The sequence below is a fragment of the Manis javanica genome, chromosome 8, assembly GCF_040802235.1.
Source record: "Manis javanica isolate MJ-LG chromosome 8, MJ_LKY, whole genome shotgun sequence".
NCBI classification, from domain to species: domain Eukaryota; kingdom Metazoa; phylum Chordata; class Mammalia; order Pholidota; family Manidae; genus Manis; species Manis javanica.
The window spans coordinates 72,390,703-72,414,409 of record NC_133163.1 but is presented as its reverse complement, the minus strand read 5'-3'; positions in this window follow the sequence as shown (position 1 = coordinate 72,414,409).

Here is a 23,707-nt window from a genome sequence, read left to right as displayed (position 1 = left end):
AGACTACAAATCCCCTAAAGATAAACTTAATATCATCCTATTTATATTAAATTTTTTGACATTGGACATAAACGGCCAGAGTGCGGCTAAAAGACACAGTCAGTCTGCCGACCCTGACAGGAAACCCAAAGTACTGTGGAAAGACGTGCTGGAAGGTAACTGGAAAGGCCCGGACCCAGTACTTATCTGGACCCGAGGCTCTGTTTGTGTTTTCCCGCAGGGCCAACACCAACCTATCTGGGTACCGGAGCGATACGTGAGGCGAGTGGAAAACTCAAGGACAGAAGAACAGAATACTGATGCTGATAGCGCTCACGATCCTCGGGTGGACCCTGCCGACAGCGAGACCCGAGCAGAGACAGCTATGGGGAGTAGTAAAGGCATGGCCACTGCCACTGCCCCTGAGTAACCTATCAGCAGAGACTTTGAACAGCCTGTCGCAAGATCTTGGTGAACCAGTGCGTGGACATTCTCCAGGAACAACTGGATTTGCTTGGTCAGACATGGCATTTGGGCTGTGTCAGTTCCTACACTGGACTGTGTGTTTCCAGCATTCCGTTCAACAACTTCTCTCGGGCTGCAAACCTATCCCGACAGCTGGAACACTTGCTGAACACAAACTGGTCTAGCAAACTCGAGGAGCTTACCACGCAGCTAAGATTAGAAATCATGAATGTTAGCTCCATGTCTCAATCAGCTATGACAGTGTTTGATGCCGAAAGGCTTGGTCCGGGGTGGGAGTTATGGGTGTGATTGTGATCGCTGGACTGCTGCTTCTTGGCAGGGCAATTTGCTCTGTGCGGCGGCAGCAATTACAGGATAGACGAGTGCTGTTGCAAGCGATGGCTGCCCTGGAAGAAGGCGTCTCCCCAAATATATGGCTTCAGATGTTGGATCAGTAGCCAGAGACGGGTAAGATCTGGAGCTGTGCATATCAACCTAAGACAGGGCACAGACCAGAGCTGTCTGCTGCCTGAGGACGGGTAAGAATGCTGCAGACTCTGGGCAACCTAAGACAGGCATGATCCAAAGGCCACGCATTATATCAAACAAAGAAGGGGGAGATGTGAGGGCCGGGCCCCTGGCCAGGGCTCGGTCCCAGGGCTGATCCACCGCAGCTCCCTTGCCCAGTGGTAGTTCTAAGACCTGGTATTTTAGCCTCGTCACCAGCTGGAGAAGATGGCGCCCATTTCCTGCTCACCACCCTTTCCCCTCTTCCCTGTTGGGGATTGGCCCAGCAGACTTCTGTACCCGTGCACAGCTCGTGCTGCCCGCTTAGAGTGGCGCGTGACACCTATCCGCTTAAAGGTCACGTATGATACTGTCCCAGATTGGTTGGGTGACTGAATATAAGGGAGCCCGCTGGGAGGGAGGGGAGCTTCCCAACAACTGCTGTAACCACAGTGAGAGATTAGACAATAAAGCCTAGAGAAGAATCAAGATCTTGGGCGTGTTGCTTCGGTCCTTGAAGGGTCGCGACACCCTTGGGGTTGCCCAGTAAAGAAAGATTGTCCTTTGGACTTGGCTACTCACCAACTCTAGATGTATAAAACTAAATATATTCCACGCTCTTCTCTTCACCTCTTCTATCCAGTAGTATTGTTGTTGGTTTGGGTTTTGGTAATCCTTTGGCTTTTTAATAGTTTAACACCCTCCTTCTCTTGTATAAATCAGAAAATTGGAAGGTAATCTTAATTTTTCTTTCCCCTCACTGGCCACATCCACTCAGTGATCAAGTCTTGTCCTCTAACAAAGCTTGACTCTGCATAGCCTCTCCTTTCCTACCATTACTACTTCACATTAGGACCTCATTACTTCTCAGCTGGGTCACTGCGTTTGTCTCTGCTCCCTGCCCCATGGGGTCACTCTATGTGAAGGACATGTCCTCATCATGCTGACCCCAGTAGTTAGTATGTGTCAATGGCAAGACTTCAAACATGGCTCTTCCCTACCTATTTGCTACTCTCTGGACCTGCTCTTGCTTCTTCCTGCCTCTCCCAACCATTCCCACCCTGAAACAAAAGCAAACCAATTGCATGAAAGTCCTGGTCGTTTCTCAAATGTGCCAGTGCCTTGTCACTGCTTCTTATTCTGCCTGGATTAGCCTCAAGAACCGGCAGTTCCACTTGCACATGGTCACCTGGCTAATTATACCAAATCGTCTTCAAAACCCAACATGCTAGCATCTCCTTTAAGAAGATTTCTTTCATCCCCTAAACTTTATCTAGGTATATGTCTACTAAATCCACAAACTTATCAGTCTGTATATAAATTATTTATTTGAGTATTTTCATTCTAATATAAAAACTTCTGAGAGTCAGCTATTAGGTATTTCTTCTCTGTGTTTCTGGGATCAACCACAGTGCCTTTCACTAAGTACTTAGTGCCTGTATGCAGATTAAGATGCATAGCAATAAAATTTTAATCTTCTTGACTCTCTTTCCAAGTGAGACATTTTCTAGGCAATTCAAATAATAGCAATATATTAAATTTTCTGGTTACAGGTTTGGAATGTCTAATGTGTCCATGTACCAATTACCAAAAATAAAAGTTTTTTAAGAATATCTTCTGTGAAGGAATCCACCTCAAAACTACTAGAACTAATATCTGAATTCAGCAAAGTTGTAGGATACAAAATTAATACCCAGAAATCTTTTGAATTCCTATACACTAATGATGAACTAGCAGAAAGAGAAATCAGGAAAACAATTCCATTCACAACTCATCAAAAAACATAAAATACCTAGGAATAAATCTAACCAAGGAAGTGAAAGACCTATGCTCTGAAAACTACAAGACACTCATGAGAGAAATTAAAGAAGATAACCAATAAATGAAAACACATCACATGCTCATGAATTGGAAGAATTAATATGGTCAAAATGCCCATCCTGCCTAAAGCAATATACATATTCAATGCAATCCCTATCAAAATACCAACAGCATTCTTCAACAAACTAGAGCAAATAGCTCTAAAATTCATATGGAACCGCAAAAGACCCCGAATAGCTAAAGCAATCCTGAGCAGGAAGAATAATGTGGGGAGATTACACTCCCAGACTTCAAGCTCAACTACAAAGCTATAGTAATCAAGACAATTTGGTTCTGGCACAAGAACAGACTCACAGAACAGACCAATGGAAGAGACTAGAGAGCCCAGATACAAACCCAAACATATATGGTCAATTAATATATGATAAAGGAACCATGGATATACAATGGGGAAATGACAGCCTCTTCAACAGCTGGTGTTGGAAAAACTGGACAGCTACATGCAAGAGAATAAAACTGGATTACTGTCTAACCCCATACACAAAAGTAAACTCAAAATGGATCAAAGACCTGAATGTAAGTCATTAAATGATAAACCTCTTAGAAGAAAACATAGGCAAAAATCTCTTGAATATAAACATGAGCACGGGATTGGATTAAAGATGGCTGTGTGACAGTGGTATAGAGGGCATGTCAAAGTGTGGGCAAAGGGTCTGTTTGTTTCTATGCAGAAGATCAAGGCCTAGCTTGGCTACCCAGAAAATGAACTAAGATATGATATGAGGAGACGCTTCCGGCATCAGCACTCTCTGGAGGACTCGTGCCTGGGGATGATCATCAAAAAGCCTCCACAGGGATCCGGGCGATGCTGCGGTTGTGGCTGCGTCCACCCCACCATTTCCTGGACTTGCCATTGGAATGAGGAGGGAGATGTCTAGGCTGGCATGTGCATACAGTGAGACAACGAATTTGACCAGATCTGTACTGTTGGAACTCAACCAGGAGTTGGGAGGGGTGCAAGTTGCAGCACTCCAAAATCTTATGACTATAGACTATCTACGGTTAAAAGAACATACGGGATGTGAACAGATCCCAGAAATGGGTTGCTTTAATTTGTCTGATTTCTCTCAGACTGTTCAAGTACAGTTGGACAATATCCATCATATCATAGACAAATTTTCACAAATGCCTAGGGTGCCTAAATGGTTTTCTTGGCTTCACTGGAGATGGCTGGTAATTATAGATTTGCTTTGTTTATGTCACCGTATTCCTATTATGTTAATATGTGCACGCAAGTTAGTAGTTTAAAACCTATACATGCTTAAGGTACTCTACAAGAAGATATGTCAAAGAAATAATCAATCCTCCCATGTTTTCTTCCATATGCTACCTCTATAGCTTTTCTTCTTCCTTCCTAATTACAACCCTTAAATAGAATTCGTGCCTCATATCAAATTTACCGAGTATCATAATTCCTCCAGGTGGTAAAGATACCTCGAGACAAGTGCTGGGCATAGAAGCCACAGGGCATAAATCTGCAAAGAATTAAAAAGCTAACCTTTGCAAACAATATGGCTTCTCTCTCACTTACCAACTTTACATTTCCCTGTATGACCCCGGAAGATGACTGGTTAGCCAGAGACAGGTAAGATTCCTCAAGGGAGGAACAACCTAAGACAGGCACAGTTGCAGGGGGGCCATCAGGTGAGAAATTGGGGAACAACAGTGGTGAAGCTTAGAACCTCACCCCCTCCCGGTTGAGAGAAAGCTTCTGCATCCGTGGATGTTTTATTGCCCTTGTCTAGCTTGGATTAGCACATAGTCTACAGGCACACACCTGATCATCTACAATTGCTCTCTTACAACACTAAACTATGTTTTCTACCTTTATCTTGCATCTACCTACCACTTCAGCATTTTATTAAAAATAAAAATAAAAATAATAATAATAAAGGGAGAAACGTGGGATCCACATACAAATCAAGTATAAAAATCAAACGAATATTCATATTTGACCTGATTGTTTATAGTTCATAATGCGTGATCAAAACCGAAAGTTTCTGTGATGAATGCCCTTGTATGTTCACCATGTAAGAACTTATTCACTATGTAAGAATTCGTTCACCATGTAAGAACTTGTTCGTTATGCTTCCGAAGATTGGAGACTGACAAGAATTAGGCTTGAGATGGATTAATGATTGTGCATTGAGCATTGACTCCCCTATACAGAATTTTATTGTTGTTAACAACCATTTGATCAATAAATATGGAGATGCCCTCTCAAATAAAAAAAAAAAGATGGCTGTGTGAGAGGTGAGACAGAGACCTCCTCCTAAAACCACATTTAATACGAAAATATAATTAATACAAGTAATCCTGAAAGAGCAATAGGAAAGAAGGCTGCACCAGACTGCATACACCTGGAGGAAAGAGCAGACCTCACGAAACAGGGTAACATACCAAAGCTGCAACCCAGTGGGGCCCAAGCCCTTCTCCCACTCCAGCTCACCAGAAGGAGGAAGAGAAACAGAGCTGGGGGGGTGGGGAGTGGAGGCCTGGGACTGATGAACACAGCCCTGGAGATCTGCTCTGGGAGTATGAACCTACATTGCATGGTGCTCTGGTAATCAGTGGGGTTGGAAAGCTAAGACAGGTAGAATACCTGGAGAGACAGAGATTCCAGTTGCTTGTGGAATATAGGGATTCGTAGCTGGCTGATATGAGTGGGCAGTCTGACAGACTTCCTAACAGCAAGAGGGCTGCTAAAGGGGCAAGGATTACACAGAGCTTACTGCTTGGGAGAAAGGACAGGTAGACAAAATTGTCTGGTTGCACTCTGCCCAGCAGTTTGGGAGCTTAAATGATCTTCAGGCACTCCATCCCCCTGGCTGGCTATGCAGCTCCAAGGACCCACACCGTGATACTCAGCCTGCTGTGTCTTCCTCCTGGCTAGCCTGCACCTGGCTGAGGCTCACAAACTGGCAACCCCTGCCCTGGCATCAGGCCAGCCAGAGGGAAGCCCCACCTGTGGCAGCTACAAACACAAAGCATAGAGGCTACAACACCTGTGTGTTCGGCCCACTGGTTCTGGCACTGGAGATAGGCATAGCAGCCAGGAAGCAGGAAATGGTTCTTTTCTCCCCTCAAGCACCAACACTGCTCCCCTGCAACCCATGACATTGCTCCAGGGGCTGAGCAGCTCCAGAGAGTAGAGCTTCTGTGCACTAGAGGGTGCCATAGACAAATTATGAACAGTCAAAGGAACCTGGTTCAAAGCAAAATTATGAATATACCTGAGAAAGATTCAAATGAAATTGACTTCATGAATCTTCCTGACAGAGATTTCAAAATAAAAACCATTAACAAGCTCATGGAGGTGCAGAAAAATATTGAAGAACTCAGGAACAAATTTAGTATGGAGATCCAATCATTGAAGAACACAATGGAGGGTATTAAAAGCAGATTAGATATAGTGGAGAAGACAATAAATGAAATAGAAATTAAGGAAGAGGAATACAAAGAAGCTCAGGTACAGAGAGGAAAAAAGGATCTCCAAGAATGAAAGAATACTGAGAGAACTGTTTGACCAAACCAAATGGAACAATATTTATATTATAGGGGTACCAGAAGAAGAAGAAGAGAGAGAAAGGGATAGAAAGTGTCTTTGAGGAAATAATTGCTGAAAATTTCCCCAATCTGGGGAAGGAGATAGGCTCTTAGACCATGGAGGTGCACAGATCTCTCAACAGAAAGGACCCAAGGAAGATAACACAAAGACATATAATAATTAAAACGGCAAAGACCAAGGATAAGGGCGGACTATTAAAAGCAGCCAGAGAGAGAAGTAAGATCACATACAAAGGAAAACCCATCAGGCTATCATCAGATTTCTCAGCAGAAACCTTACAGGCCAGAAGGGAGTAGCATGATATATTTAATGCAATGAAGCAGAAGGGACTTGAACTAAGAATACTGTATCCAGTAAGACTATCATTTCAATTTGAAGGAGGATTAACAATTTCCAAATAAGCAAAAGCTGAGAGAATTTACCTCCCACAAAACATCTCTACAGTGTATTTTGGAGGGACTGCTATAGATGGAAGTGCTCCTAAGGTTCAATAGCTGTCACCAGAGGTAATAAAAAGGGATGGATAAAGAGTACAGAATATGATACCTAATATATAAAGAATGGAGGAGGAAGAAAAGGAGGGAAAAAAAACCCTTTTAGATTGTGTTTGTAATAGCATAATAAGTGAGTTAAGTTAGATATAAAGGAAGTTACCTTTGAACCTTTGGTAACCATGAATCTAAGGCCTGCAGTGGCAATAAGTACATACCTATTGATAATCACCCTAAATGTAAATGATCTGAATGCACCAAACAAAGGACATAGAGTCACTGAATGGATAAAAAAACAAGATCCAACTATATGCTGCCTACAGGAGACTCACTCAAACCCAAAGATATACACAGACTAAAAGTGGAGGGATGGAAAAAGATATTTCATGCAATGAATAGGGAGAAAAAAGCAGGAGCTGCAGTACTTGTATCAGACAAAATAGACTTTAAAACAAAGAAAGCCACAAGAGTCAAAGATGGACATTATGTAATGATAAAGGGGTCTTTTATCAGATATTTAAAGAAGACATAATACCCATTCTCCTTAAAGTTTTCTAAAAAAAGAAGAGGAGGGAATACTTCCAAATTCATTCTATGAAGCCAGCATGACTCTAAAACCAAAACCAGGCAAAGACACCACATAAAAAAGAAAACTACAGACCAATATCCCTTATGAACACAGATGCAAAAATACTTAACAAAATATTAGCAAACTGAATTCAAAAATAAATCAAGAGGATCATACACCATGATCAAGTGGGATTGTACCAAGGATGGTACAACATTGGAAAATCCAACATCATCCACCACATCAACAAAAAGAAGGAAAAAACCACATGATCATTTCCATAGGTGCTGAAAAAGCATTTGACAAAATTCAACATCCATTCATAAAAACTCTCAACAAAATGAGTACAGAGGACAAGTATCTCAACATAATAAAGGCCATATATGACAAACCCACAGCCAACATCAGACTTAATAGCAAGAAGCTGAAAAGCTTTTCCCCTAAGATTGGGAATGACACAAGGATGCCCACTCTCCCTACTTTTATTCAACATAGTACTGGAGGTCCTAGCCATGGCAATCAGACAACACAAAGAAATAAAAGGCATCCAGATTGGTAAGGAAGAAGTTAAACTGCCACTGTTTGCAGATGACATGATATTGTACATAAAAAAAACCCCAAAGAATCCACTCCAAAACTACCAGAACTAAGATCTGAATTCAGCAAAGTTGCAGGATACAAAATTAATACACAGAAATCTGTTGCATTCCTATACACTAATGATGAACTAGCAGAGAGAGAAATCAGGAACACAATTCCATTCACAATTGCATCAAAAAGAAAATACCTAGAATAAACCTAACCAAGGAAGTGAAAGACCTATACCCTGAAAGTACAAGACACTCCAAAAAAGACTTTAAAGAGGATACTAATAAATGGAAATTCATCCCATGCTCTTGGGTAGGAAGAATAAATATTGTTAAAATGGCCATCTTGCCTAAAGCAATATACAGATTCAATGCAATCCCTATCAAAATACCAACAGCATTCTTCAACAAACTGGAACAAATAGTTCTAAAATTCATACAGAACTGCTAAAGACCCTGAATAGCCAAAGCAGTCTTGAGAAGGAATTATAAAGCAGGGGGATCTTGCTTCCCAACTTCAAGCTCTACTGCAAAGCCACAGTAATCAAGACAATTTGGTTCTGGCACAAGAACAGACCCCAGACCAGTGGAACTGACTGGCAAGCCCAGATATAAACCCAAACATATATAGTCAATTAATATATGATAAAGGAGCCATGGATATACAATGGGGAAATGACAGCCTCTTCAACAGCTGGTTTTGGCAGAACTGGACAGCTACATGTAAGAGAATGAAACTGGGTTATTGTCTAACCCCATACACAAAAGTATACTAAAAATGCATCAAAGACCTGAATGTAAGTCATGAAATGATAAAACTCTTAGAACAAAACATAGGCAAAAATCTCTTGAATATAAACATGAGCAACTTTTTCATGAATATATTTCCATGGGCAAGGGAAACAAAAGCAAAAATGAACAAGTGGGACTATATCAAGCTGAAAACCTTCTGTACAGCAAAGGACACCATCAGTAGAACAAAAGGCATCTTACAGTATGGGAGAATATATTCATAAATGAAATATCTGATAAGGGGTTGACATCCAAAATATACAAAGAGCTCATGCACCTCAACAAACAAAAAGCAAATAACCCCATTAAAAATTGGGCAGAGGATCTGAACAGACACTTCTCCAAAGAAGAAATTCAGAATGGCCAACAGGCACATTAAAAGATACTCCACATCGCTAATCATCAGAGAAATGCAAATTAAAATCACAAGGAGATCTCACCTCATACCAGTTAGGATGGTCAACACCCAAAAGACAAACAACAAATGTTGGCGAGGATGTGGAGAAAGGGGTACCCTCCTATGCTGCTGGTGGGAATGTAAAGTAGTTCAACCATTGTGGAAAGCAATATGGATGTTCCTCAAAAAACTAAAAATAGAAATACCATTTGACTCCGGAATACCACTCCTAAGAATTTACCCTAAGAATGTAGGAGCCCTGTTTGAAAAAGACACATGCACCCCTATGTTTATCACAACAGTATTTATAATAGCCAGGAAATGGAAGCAACCTAAGTGTCCATCAGTAGATGAATGGATAAAGAAGATGTGGTACATATACAAAATGGAATATTATTCAGCCATAAGAAGAAAACAAATCCTACCATTTGCAACAACATGGATGGAGCTAGAGGGTATTATGCTCAGTGAAATGAGCCAAGCGGAGAAAGAGAAATACCAAATGATTTCACTCATATGTGGAGTATAAGAACAAAGGAAAACTGAAGGAACAAAACAGTAACAGACTCACAGAACCCAAGAAGGGACTAGCAGTTACCAAAGGGGAGGAGTTGGGGAAGGTGGTTTGGATGAAGGGAAAAGGGGATTGTGGGGTATCATGATTGGTGCACATGGTGTGTGTGGAGTCACAGGGAAGACAGTGAAGCTCAGAGAAGACAAACAGGGACTCTGTGGCATATTACTACACTGATGGACAGTGACTGAAATGGGGTATGGGGAGGGACTTGATAATAAGAGTGAATGTAATAATCACATTGTTTTTCTTATGAAACCTTCATAAGAGTATGTATCAATGATACCATAAAAAAGGAAGAATATCTCCTGTGAGAAAAGCAGAATGCTTGAGATAATATTTTATGTTTTTTGAACAGCTTTCTAGGTTTCAAAGTGCTGTCACATGCACTACCTCTGGAGTTCATGACAACTGTGAGGTAAATAACACAGGTTATTATTATCCTCATTTTACAAATGAGAAAACTGAACCTCAAAAAGCGAACTGACATACATAAAATTAGTGACACAGAAGTAAGATAATTTGAAACTCATTTTAGGACCCTAAAAAATAAATATCTAAGCATTTAGTACATGCAGTTGTTATTTCCACTGTAACATTACTTACAATCAGGCTGGGGAAAGTACAGAAAGAAGTAATGCATGTTAATTTACAGAGAAGTTTTGGGAACTATATGTACATGTTCTCATTCAATCCCCAAAATAGCCCTGGCAGGTAGGAATTACTAATACATTTTTAGGGATATAGAAAATAAAATTCAGGAAGGTTAACTTGCCAAAGGTCACAAAGTTATTTAGTGGAAGAGTCAGATTTTAAACCAATATCTATAACTAACTCAAAAATTTAAATATGCTTATTATAAAAAGGAGGTGCCCAGCAGGCCAAGGAAGCCTGAGTCTCCCTGGGATGGTCCTGCGTCTCCCTGGGATGGTGTGTCATCCAGTGAGCCTGGTCTGGTCTGTGGGAGGGGCTGTACCCTGAGAGTTTTTGGAAGGACCTTGAAAGTGGCTTCATCCCAGGAGAAAATGACTCGGGTGGTAACAGGCCTACAGTCACCAGCTGGTGGCCAAGGAACATGCCTGGTTCTCTCTGAAAAGGAGCCTGCTGAGTGAGGGTTGATAGATTTTCCAGACATCAACAGAGTGATACTGGAGTTTAAAGCAGGGCTACCATCCCAGCAGGACCTGGAATGGGAAGCAGGAGTGAGGGGAGAAGACAGATCGTACATCACAGGCATCTAGCAAAGGGGAGGGGTGGAAGATGCAGCTCATTCTCCTGAGAGAGGTTCCTCTTTCTCTGCACGTCCTCTTAGCTTTTTTTGGTTCTTTATTCTCTATCCTTGTGACTTCCCTCACCATTTCTATGCTAATTATCTCCAAACGTCTGTAGTTCAGATCTGTCTCCTGAGTTCCAGACTCCTGTAATCACAGCATGACGGACAGGTCCACTTGTGTACCAGAGAATACCTTGCACTAAATATATACAAAGTTAAATATACCATATACTGCCTTCTGGAAAACCTGCTTTTTATGTAATCTCTATTTCAGTAAAATGTAGCACCATTTATCCATTTATCCTGGCAAGAAACTTGAGTGATATCCTTTACTTCTTGAACTCATTAACACCCCACTGCCTTTACTCAGTCAATCCCCAGGTCCTAGGATTCTGTCTCCTGAACAGCTCGTGGAACTGTCCCATTTCCTCTGCTCCTCTCAGAGCTCAGACTTTATTCCTCTACTCTGGAAGACTGTCTCTGGCCTTACTAATCTCTACATCATGCTCCTCAGTGAACTCACAGTTATTTCTAATATGCCCATTTGGTCATGTCATTCCTGTGCTTAAAAACCTTACATGCATTCCCTGTTGCCCCCAGGATGCCCTCTTTGATGCGGAATCCAAGGAGCTTCCCGACTCGGCCTCTGCCAACCCTTCTAACCTCCCAGCTAACTTCCTGACCACAAAGCTTACCATACCCTCTATTTTCCAGTGAAACATTTTAAAGTCTTTGAAAATCTTCCCTGACCCCTTCCCTGCAACTGGATCTGATAACTGTCCTTTGTATTCCAATTGCATCCTTTATCATATTTATACATAGCACTTACCTGATTTATTAAAAATTGAAATTTTTGTCTACTTAGTGAAGTATAAACGTAAGACTATATATAGTGACAAATGGTAACTAGACTCATCGTGACCATTTTGTAATGCATATAAATATCAAATCACTACATTGTACAACTGAAACTAGTATAGTATTGTATATAAGTTACACTACAATCAAAAAATGGGAGGAATGGTGTGTTTTCATTGTTGTTACCCCAGCATCTCTCAAGGCAGTTGGCACATAAAGGTGATCAACCAGTATTTGTTGAATAACTGAAATGAATCCCAGGGGAATCATTCTAGTTTGAGGGTCATGAGCCAATTCCAAACTCACTGTCGGTAGGGTGATAATGAGTCTAGTGACAGACATGGCTCTCACTGGCTCAAGCCCTTAGAGAGACTGAATCTGCAGCTAGAAGATGTCCAGTGCCAGCAACAGGTCAAATCTGCACAGGCAGGTACAGCTGGTTGTAGACCAAAAGCTGAAACCTCTGAACAATGTTAGCCTTTTCGTCCTTTGTGCTTATCCCTAGAAAAACCAACACAGAGACCAATCCCCTTTTTGGGTCCTGTCCTGTGCTGAATTTACAAACATGATTAGAGTACTCCCCCTTGGCTATCTCATCCTTTATAATCCCTTTTGCAATGAATGATTTCATAGGCTGAAATAAAGAACAGTTGGTGCCATCAGATAAAATTAAATAATTTTTCACATCGTATAGGATTTATTTTATTTGGATACATTTCATATTTCTTTTTAGATTAGTTCTCAAATAGTGAATTAGTAGTCTCACTTGAAAATAGCCGATTCACATTTCTAGTTTATTAGCAGGTCACATACCCAAAACCTTCCTGGCCTATGTGTAAAAGAATCATGGGGAAAATCCATCCATCCACACTGGACAGATTCTGTTTCCTTTTCTGCCACATAATCCATGGGCTGTTCCTTTGATCAGCAGTGCAAATCCTAATTAAGGTTTCATCTGATAATCTGATTTCATGATAAAGATCTATTCTTAGTGAGGAGCTTTGCCTCCTTAAATTCCCAAGGTTAATGAAAATCACTAATCCAATGGATAAACAGGCAATGGGAAAGTCAAATCACAACTTTCATGTTTTCAGAAATACTGTGATTTAAGGGTTTTTGGAAGCTCTTACAATGAAGAAAGATTGAGATGCAAATTTCTCTAAGAGGGAAGACTTCCTAATTGTGAAAGGAAATTATGTAAACGACATTGGTGTATTAAAAGTATAGTACTTTCTAGTGCCACAAATCTCACAGGTGTTGAGGTAGTTCCACCTCTAAATGACAGGAGAGGACAAGAAGGTGAAGTTGAACTTCATGAGAATATGAACAATGCTATGGATTCTGAGAATGTAAACTAGACTCATGCTTCATATCTCCTTGTCATGTGGACCCTGAGTTTCTGGGCAAGCCCCTCAACTCCAAGTCTGATCAATGCCAAGTTCATTAAGAAAAGGTCACTTTCTATCATCGAGAAAACCAACAATGATCAAACTTGGGAAGTAAATTGATAGATTTTTCTTTCCAGAATCCTATTAGTCCTGGGAAAATTCCAAAAGACTTTTACAACATTTCCCAAATGGCCAGAGCTAATAGCACAGTTCAACATATTAACATTCAGCAGGATGAATCCGTATTTATTTCACGAAATTTAATTATATACCAGAAGAAAAAAAGAACCAAAAGGGACATAGAGAAGATAATACCAATGTAGTGAGGAAGTATGAAAAGAACAATTTCGCAGATAGCTGATAGCAGGAAAGAGAATAAAACAAGCTAAATTTATATATGCCTATGACCACTAATTTTGAATACTGCTATGAAATACTGGAAAGCACCAGCTAAATTTAAGGAAAATCTGTTCCATTTGTTTTTATTTCATTTCATTAGAACTAAAAAAGAACATGTTTGCCTTATATTATCTAACTGTAACAAATGATCTGTGAAGAAAAACACATATACCGCATTTGCACAAACATACCATCAAAGTCAAGATAAAAAGTGAACCAAGTCTGCACTGTATGTTTTACCCTGGAAGGCCACTGGCTCTGATTTCTCTAATCCTCCCTTATAAGAATGCACATAGGTCCAAATCTTTTATAGGAAAACTTTTTTTTTTTTTTTTTTTAGTAATGGAGCTGGCAAGTAAGATATAAAGAAAGTACAATTTCTATTTAGAATTATAGAAAGATCAGTAATGATGGCAAAGTTGCTGCCCACTACAAGCCCTGAGGTGTGCTTTGTGAAAGAAATTTCTGGCTTGAGGCTGTTTTGAAGTGAATGCAAATTATCAGTCATTGAAAAATCTAATACTAATTGAGTCTTTTGTCAAAATGTACAGCTAAGAATCTCACTACTTAGTTAAAAACAGTGTCTCTTTCCTAGCAAAGTGAAGGAGGAAGAATATCAAGAAAATATGACATGATCCAATAATGGAATGAATCTATTACCCTTTGTTATCATTCCACAGGCTGAAAAATAGCCTTGACTATGACCTCATACCTGAAAACAAGGGATGTGAGTGTGTTGTGTTTTTGGGGTGGGGAGAGGGGAGATTTTATACATATATGCCTTTTTTGAGCCAAGCACTTTAGGGTTTGTATCTTTTATGGAAAGAAAGCCACAAAAATTTTCATTCACATAATACATTCAGAAGTTTAACTCACTCTCTTTTAAAAATGTGGTTTTGTCTTTCTCTATCAGATATAGTCCAGGGCCCATTAAAACCTAAATGGCTTAAATCATGTACAGTGGACTCTAAAGAGTACATCTAAATGTAAAGTAGTTACCAGAATAGAACAATTGGGTTGTATAATAGATTCTTCATTTCAATCCAGAACAACTCCTGTGTAAATAACGGCTTGGTGAGAACCATTCCCCTATTCCCCCAATAAAAACAGCTTAAATTTTAGATGCAAAAATATTTGCAGATTAAAGAATTTTATGATAAAGTCCAAATCACCAATATAATGACCTGTGTATGGGTATCAAAATAAACTGAAATAATGAATGTTCATTGAGATTTTTCTATAGACAAAGCATAATGCTAGGATGGAATGAGACCATGTAGTGTAGCGCCAATGATACCAGTCCTCTAATGATGCAAGTATCTGTTCTAAGGCAAATCCTATTTCCAATTACTGTAATAACCATGCAAATAAAAAATTTATAGCATATACACTCATAAGATGGAAGTATAGATACATATACATATATATCTACACATATACATATATACATATACATATATATCTATACATATATATAAAAGTTATTTAACAGAGAAGCAGTGTGGTATGGTGGTTAAGGGCACAGTCTTGAGCCAAACTGCCTGCGTGTAAATCACAGCTGTATAGTTTCATAGCTATGTGACCTTGGGCAAGTTATTTAACCTTTGAGCATCTCAATTTCCTTATCTGAAATCAGACAATAGTAAGATCTATGACCTTTGAGTGTTATGATGCATAAAAGAGTTAATTCATGGGAAGTGCTTACCTTAGTGCCTGGCAAATGCAAGTGCTGAGTGCCTGCTCAGATGGTAATTATACAACACATACCCTACACACAGACATAGATCACGTAGATACATACCATAACAAAAGCATTTATGACGATATACCCATTTTCCACAAGGTTAAATCTAGTTAGAAAAGAGATGCTGCAAAGATATAGGCATTAATGTGGAGAAATTCAAATTAAAATTAGTATAAGCAGTTAAACATGGTGCCTAAATGCTTGTATTTACTGCTGTACCTTCTCCAAAATCTATTAAAAATAGGTGTACAATGTTTCTATAAATTTAACCAACAAGGACAAAGAAAATGGAAGAAAAGACAAGGTATCTGTGTAAGCAGAAACCAAGAAAAGTGGGCCAGCCTATCTTGCAGAACTCCAGGAAAATTCCAGAACTGAGAACACTGGGGGAGAGAACTGGCCAGAAGTTTGTGTGAGAAACATTAGGAGTTCCCCTTTCTCTCCTCCCCAGTTCTTGCAAACAGCTGAATTGCTCTTCCCCTTATTTCCCTTAAAGCCATACATACAGAAAGGGCAATATGGAACTAGAAAAAGCTGGAATAATGGAACCAGAGAAGCTATGGACTTAGCAGCATCCAATGTACTTACATGGCAGGTGAAATGAAAACTGAAAATGGGGATCAGTCAGTGTATATATTGAATCATAAGCTTCTTAGCTCCCTACATCCCTTACCCTCAGCACCCAGAATACTGCCCCCCACGTTTATCTCCACAAGCAGGATGTTGTAGGGTTCCTCACTGATAAAATAGTTTGAAGATAACGCTGTTCAGAAGTTCCCCAGTGGAACCAGCAAGCTCAGTTGGAGGAGAGCTGTAAGAACACACAGGATCTCCTACTACCTTTTTAGTATTTCACTTTTAAATATGAATGGGGAGCCAGGCTTCCCGGGTTGGTTGAAGAAAGCCTCTGCAATGTCTGAGACAACTGTAAAAACTGGATAAAATAGAGCCAATTCAGAATAGGAAAAACTGTAGGGAACATATAAATATTCTCAGAATAATGAGAAAAGATGTTTCATTTATGAAACAGTAACAGAAACAGTGGAAATTGGGTGCATAGAAAGCAAACAAAAAATCAAACACAAAACAAGGCAGTTAGGGAGTTGGAATCTGAGGATTAGTAAAATATACTCAGCTGATACCTCCTTCTGGGAAAACAAAATCAGTGTCTTTCACAGGAGAAAAGGCACATCATTTCATTCCCCCTAAACCATATGCATAGAGCCAAACAAAGTAAGGGTGTACAAATCTAAATCACAAAATGTGCCCCAAAGTTTATGTAGAGCCAAAAACACTCCATGTGTCCCTCCAAATCAGAGGGCTTTATATCCCAAAGTCAGGGTAGAAGTGCATTTTTAAGTGATGAGAACACTAATAGGATTTCTTTCTATGCAAAAAAACACCCAATGCCTTAAACAAAAAGGGGAATATTCTAGAGATTAAGCAAGGAGATGTTGCATAGTACTAACCAAGTAGCCCTTTCTGGAAAATGTGTGGCAGGCCATCTCAGGTGTTTTTTCAATGACAAAAACAGGAAGATAAAATTTTCTGTTTAAAACAAGACCATGGCTATGTCAAAATGAGAGCTTTCAAAAGTAGGTAATTCAGGAGTCATTGAAAAATAAAGCTGTATACTTGTCATGCTTAATTTATACTTACTGGGGAAGCATCCACCTTAATTAAATTTATTTTTTCATATGAATTTGGAAAAGAAATATTACATGACAAGAAGACTTTATTCAGGATTATTGCAATAGGGGGAAGAGATTGTACTTCATTCCACTGAAACAAAAGGTAGAAGGAGTATTTAGGTGCTCCAGCGAGTTGCTGGGAAGTACTGGAGGATGTTGGTGGGGAGGTTGGCTAATGGTTCCTACCCTCCCACAAAGATTGGGAGATTGGAGCGCTATCTTTCTTGATGACTACATTTCAAAGGGATGGCTCGCAGGTCCTTGAGAAAGATGTTTCTGGAGTATAAAACTGACAAGAGGCTGGGGCAAGATTTACATCTCAAATGGTCAGAAAAAGAATTCACAGTTGCAAATTTTCTAAAATAACTACTCCAAGAAAAGGAAGGTCAGGGGCCTGAGGTCAGCAGCCTAATCTCAGAAAGAAACCATCTTAAATTTAGTCAGATTGAGGGGAATATTAAAACTGTTTTGGTCAGTCTTAAATATGAAACCTTAATAATTCCCTTTATTATAAATAAAATGAAAAGAGCATGGCATTTGGAGTAAAAAAGATGAGAGGTTCAAATTCTGGATGTTTATCATACTAGTTGTGTGGATCCTCACTCAGTGGTAGTGAAAACAAATATGGGAAATTAAATAATATATGTAGAGTGTTTATTTAGCACAGATCCAGACAAAGGGAAAGGCTTCAGCAAATGTTACATCCTATTATTAAAGTGAGACTGAAATTGAGATCCAGCAAAACTCTCTGGTGTTTCCTGATAGGATGCATCAAAATTAACACCTCTGAGATATTTCTTCCAAAAACTACCTAACATGAATCTAATCATGAGGAAACATCAAACAAACCCAAATTGAGGACATTTCCCAAAATAACTGCCTTGTACTCTTAAGAATTATATATGTCATGGAAGAAAGAATAAGGAACTGTTTTGTAGGATCTGAAGAATCAAAAGTTAGCATAAGTACAGCCATCTTAAGACTTAAATACCACCCCCTAACCCAGAAGAAGGAAAATCATTAGAATCTTGAAAAACAAGTTAGTCAGCCTGTGTCAATTGTAGTGACCTTTAGTTAGCCAACCGTAAATCAGTTAATCATACATGCCTAGCTTATCTTGCTAGAACCACCCTAGACATTCCGAAGGTGATCTCATCTAATCAGACCCCAGGATGTGGCGCCAGCAAAAGATTTATGAGCCTATAGAAAAAACCCTGTATTGTGATTATGGAAAATTTTACCCCTTTTGAAAATGCTATAAAACCTTCTGGCTTTGTGTGCTCGGGGTCCTCATTGAGACCCGCTGCGTCGGGCTGACTTGGACCCCAGCTAGTTGGCTTCTGAATAAATTCCTCTTGCTTGTTGCATCAAGAAACATCTTTGGTGAGTGATTTGGGGTGGCGCCTTCCCCAGGGGAATCCAACATTTGGGGGCTCGTCTGGGATCGGTCGTCCACCCTGCTTCACTCCCGAAGTCGCTCTTGGAGGAAGAGGTAAGATTGGTGGCGCCTTGAGTTGTTGTTTGTGTTCTGTTTTCTGTTTCAGTGAGACCGGTCAGAGTTCTGAAGGGTACCCGTTGTCTGGCAGCCGTCTCAATCCTGTAAAGGGGCTGTGACTGCAGTCGGTAGACGTACTAGAGCACCGCAGGCTGCAACCCTGGGGGACGCCTCAGGGAGGTTGGGGGGCCAGGGACACCTGGTAGCCTCCCGTCTGTTTTTCCGGCAAACTGCACCTGATGAGATAGGGTTGATTTTTGGGCGCCGAGAATATCAACCCTCTGATTCCTTTTGGTTTCTGTTCGAGGCTCTGAAAAGAACCTAAAGCGGCCGCTGTGTGTCTAATTTGTGTGTGTCTTTGTTTTTTGTGTCTTTTACGTGTCTCATTATTGTTATACTGACAATGGGACAGACAGTGACGACCCCCCTTAGCCTGACGCTAGATCATTGGACGGAAGTTAGAGCGAGGGCACATAACTTGTCAGTAGAAGTGAAAAAGGGACCATGGCAGACTTTCTGTACCTCCAAATGGCCCACCTACAATGTTGGGTGGCCCTCGGAGGGGACTTTTGATCTCCCCACCTTATTAGCAGTAAAAGCTGTTGTCTTCCAGGATTCGTCTCAAGGACACCCGGATCAGCAACCCTACATTGTAGTCTGGCAAGAGTTGGTGGAGAACCCACCGCCCTGGGTAAAGCCCTGGGTGCAAAAGAAAGTGGGCCCTCGAGTTTTAGCTGCCCAGACTCAACCTCAGAAAAAGGAAAAGGAAACTACCAAAGTTTACCCTGATACTCAAGATTTGCTTATAGTTGATGATCCCCCTCCCCCTCCTTACCCTCCTGCCCCTACGGCACCCCCGGTGCCCCCCAGCCCCGGCACTCCCAGCACTGCTGGCCCCGGCACCCTCAGTCCCTGATGCTGAGGCAGCGGGGCCGGCTCCGGGACCTGCCCAGGGCACCCGGCGCCGCTGAGGGGCCATCTTGGACCCACCGGGTATCTTTCCTCTCCGGTCTTATGGAGTTCCCATCCTTGGGGAAGAAGGGGAACCGCCTTTCCAACCTCTGCAATATTGGCCCTTCTCCTCTGCTGATTTGTATAATTGGAAAGCTAACCACCCGCCCTTTTCAGAGGAGCCACAGAAACTAACTGGTTTGGTAGAGTCTCTGATGTTTTCCCACCAGCCCACCTGGGATGACTGTCAGAAGCCTTTGCAGGTGCTCTTCACCACGGAAGAGAGAGAGAGGATTCTCCTGGAGGCACGGAGGAATGTGCCTGGAACTGACGGACGGCCTTCGCAACTCCCTCATGACATAGAGAGGGGGTTCCCGTTGACTAGATCCAACTGGGACTTTAATTCTCCAGAAGGTAGGGAGCGACTAACCATCTATCGTCAGGCTCTGGTGGCAGGTCTCCGTGGGGCCGCAAGACGCCCCACCAATTTGGCCAAGGTAAGAGAGGTCAGCCAGGGAGCCACTGAAGCACCTGCAGTATTCTTAGAGCGCCTGATAGAAGCTTTCAGGCGGTATACTCCCTTTGATCCCACTTCTGAGGGGCATAGTGCTTCAGTGGCCCTTGCTTTTATCGGGCAATCGGCACCCGACATTAGGAAAAAACTTCAGAGATTGGAGGGCTTACAGGATTTGTCGCTGAGAGATTTAGTGAAAGAAGCAGAGAAAGTTTATCATAAGAGAGAGACTGAGGAAGAGAAGGAGTTAAGGAAAGAGAAGGAGAGGGAAAGTAAAGAAGAAAAGAGAGATAGGAAGCATGAGAGAAATTTAACAAAGATCTTGGCCGCAGTAGTAGAAAGTAAGGGACGACCGCCCTCTAGTGGTAGAACTAGTAAGGCAGGGTCCCTGGGCAACCGACCTCCTTTGGATAAAGATCAGTGTGCGTACTGCAAGGAAAAGGGGTATTGGGTGAAAGAATGCCCTAAGAAACCACCACGGGGACCTCCGAAGAAAGTGTTGTCCCTGCTAGAAGATGAGGACTAGGGAAGACAGGGCTCGGAGTCCCTCCCCGAGCCTAGGGTAACTCTGAAGGTGGAGGGGCGACCCGTTGAGTTTCTGGTAGATACCGGTGCTCAACATTCAGTACTGACCCAAGCTAGAGGCCCCTTTTCTAGTAAAAAGTCTTGGGTGTTCGGGGCCACGGGTCAGAAACAATATGCATGGACTACCCAAAGAACAGTGGACTTAGGAGTGGGACAAGTAAACCACTCATTCCTTGTTATACCGGAATGCCCTACACCCTTGTTGGGAAGAGACATCTTGACCAAAGTCGGGGCCCAAATATCCTTTCAGACTGAAGATACCCAAGTGACTGATAGAAAAAAGAGACCCTTGGGCCTAAGCATTCTGTCCATAAAGCTAGAAGACGAGTACCGCCTTTTTAAGGAACCAGAACCCTCCCGAGTTAATCAGAGGTGGCTCAACCAGTTTCCAGGGGCCTGGGCAGAGACGGCAGGTATGGGACTTGCTGTAAACCAGCCCCCGGTGGTCATAGAATTGAAAGCCTCAGCCTCACCAATAACTGTGAGACAATATCCAATGAGTAAAGAAGCCAGAGATGGGATTAGGCCCCATATCCAGAGGCTCATAGAGCAGGGGATATTAGTAAAATGTAAATCCCCATGGAACACTCCCTTGCTGCCTGTAAAGAAAGCGGGAACAGGAGATTATCGACCAGTGCAAGATCTAAGAGAAGTTAATAAGAGAACACAGGACATTCATCCCACTGTGCCGAATCCTTACAACCTGCTAAGCTCTCTGGCCCCAGAAAACACTTGGTATACAGTCTTAGATTTAAAAGACGCCTTCTTTTGTTTGTGCCTGCACCAGAGTAGCCAACCGCTGTTTGCTTTTGAGTGGAAAGACCCCTCCACAGGAACTACTGGACAATTGACCTGGACTCGCTTGCCACAAGGATTCAAGAATTCACCTACCCTCTTCGACGAGGCTTTACACCAGGACTTGGCCTTTTACCGAGCCTCCAACCCACAGGTAACCTTGTTACAATATGTTGATGACTTACTGATAGCCGCCCCTACACAGGAGGTCTGCCAAGCGGCCACTGAAGCCCTTTTGACTGAACTTGCTAAGCTGGGGTATAGAGCATCTGCCAAGAAGGCACAGATCTGCCAACAACAAGTGACTTATTTAGGGTATTCCCTGAGAGAAGGGAAAAGGTGGCTTACTGAAGCCCGGAAGCAGACTGTGACGCAGATCCCGGTCCCTACCGCGCCAAGTCCACGAATTTCTGGGAACAGCAGGGTTCTGCAGATTATGGATACCCGGATATGCCACCTTAGCCGCCCCCCTGTATCCCCTAACCAAAGGGGCAGCCCCGTTTGTTTGGGGACCTGAACAGCAACAGGCCTTTGATGAGATCAAGAAGGCCCTCCTGTCGGCACCGACTCTGGCCCTGCCAGACGTGACTAAGCCGTTCGTCCTTTTTGTGGATGAACGGAGTGGAGTGGCTCGGGGAGTGTTGACCCAGCAATGGGGACCTTGGAAGAGACCTGTCGCCTATTTGTCAAAAAAATTAGACCCAGTAAGTAGTGGATGGCCTGCCTGTTTGAGAGTAGTGGTGGCCGTGGCCCTCCTAGTTAAAGATTCTGACAAACTGACACTGGGACAGAAACTTACTGTGGTTGCTCCACATGCGTTGGAGAGTGTAATTCGGCAGCCACCCGAGAGATGGATGTCGAATGCCAGAATGACTCACTACCAAACCTTACTCCTGAATTGTGATCGAGTAGAGTTTGCCCCCCCTGCCATCCTAAACCCGGCCACTCTGCTCCCCAATTTGTGGAAGGAAGTGCTTCATACCTGCCAGGAAATCCTGGCTGAAGAGACAGGAACCCGCCAGGACTTGCAAGACCAGCCCTTAGGGGGAACGGGACTCCTGACTTGGTATACGGACGGGAGCAGTTACATCATGGATGGTAAGAGAATGGCTGGAGCTGCAGTAGTAGATGATTACCGGGTTGTATGGGCCAGTGGACTCCCAACGGGCCCCTCTGCACAGCGAGCAGAACTCATCGCCCTGACTCAGGCCCTAAGGATGGCAGAAGGTAAGAGACTTAACGTCTACACTGACAGCAGATACGCCTTTGCCACTGCTCATATACACGGGGCTATTTATAGACAGAGAGGGCTGTTAACTTCTGCCGGGAAAGATGTTAAAAACAAACAAGAGATTTTAGATTTGCTAGAAGCCATCCATAGGCCTAAAGAAGTAGCAATAATACATTGCCCTGGACATCAGAAAGATGACTCTCCAATAGCTCGAGGAAACCGGAGAGCAGACCAAGCCGCAAAGCAAGCGGCTCAGGGAATGAACATTTTGCCCCTCCAAGTGTGCCCGGAAGCCACTCACATTAAGAGCTTCCAGTACACACCTGAAGATCTCGTTTGTATAAACAAATTAGGGTGCAAAAATTCCTCGCCCCAAGAGATATACAAGTCTGAAAAAGGAAAAGTTGTCCTGCCCCAGAGAGAGGCAGAAGAATACTTAAGGCAATTACATCAATTGACACATTTGGGAGCAAAAAACCTAAAGACCTTGGTTCAAGACTCCCCTTATCATGTTATTGGATTAGGAAAATTGGCTGACGAGATTGTAAAAAATTGTGTTCCCTGTCAATTAGTAAACGTGAGCAAAAATCAAGCAATATCCGGGAAAAGACTTCGAGGAGACCGCCCAGGAGCTTATTGGGAAGTTGACTTCACTGAAATTAAGCCTGCTAAGTATGGATATAAGTACCTTCTAGTTTTTCTAGACACATTTTCAGGATGGACAGAGGCGTTCCCCACCAAAACTGAGACAGCTCAGATGGTGTCTAAAAAGATCCTTGAAGAAATATTTTCCAGGTTTGGGATCCCAAAGGTAATCGGCTCCGACAACGGCCCTGCTTTTGTTGCCCAGGTAAGTCAGGGATTGGCCAAGATCCTGGGGACGGACTGGAAATTGCATTGTGCATACAGGCCCCAGAGCTCAGGACAGGTAGAAAGGATGAACAGAACTCTAAAAGAGACCTTGACTAAATTGT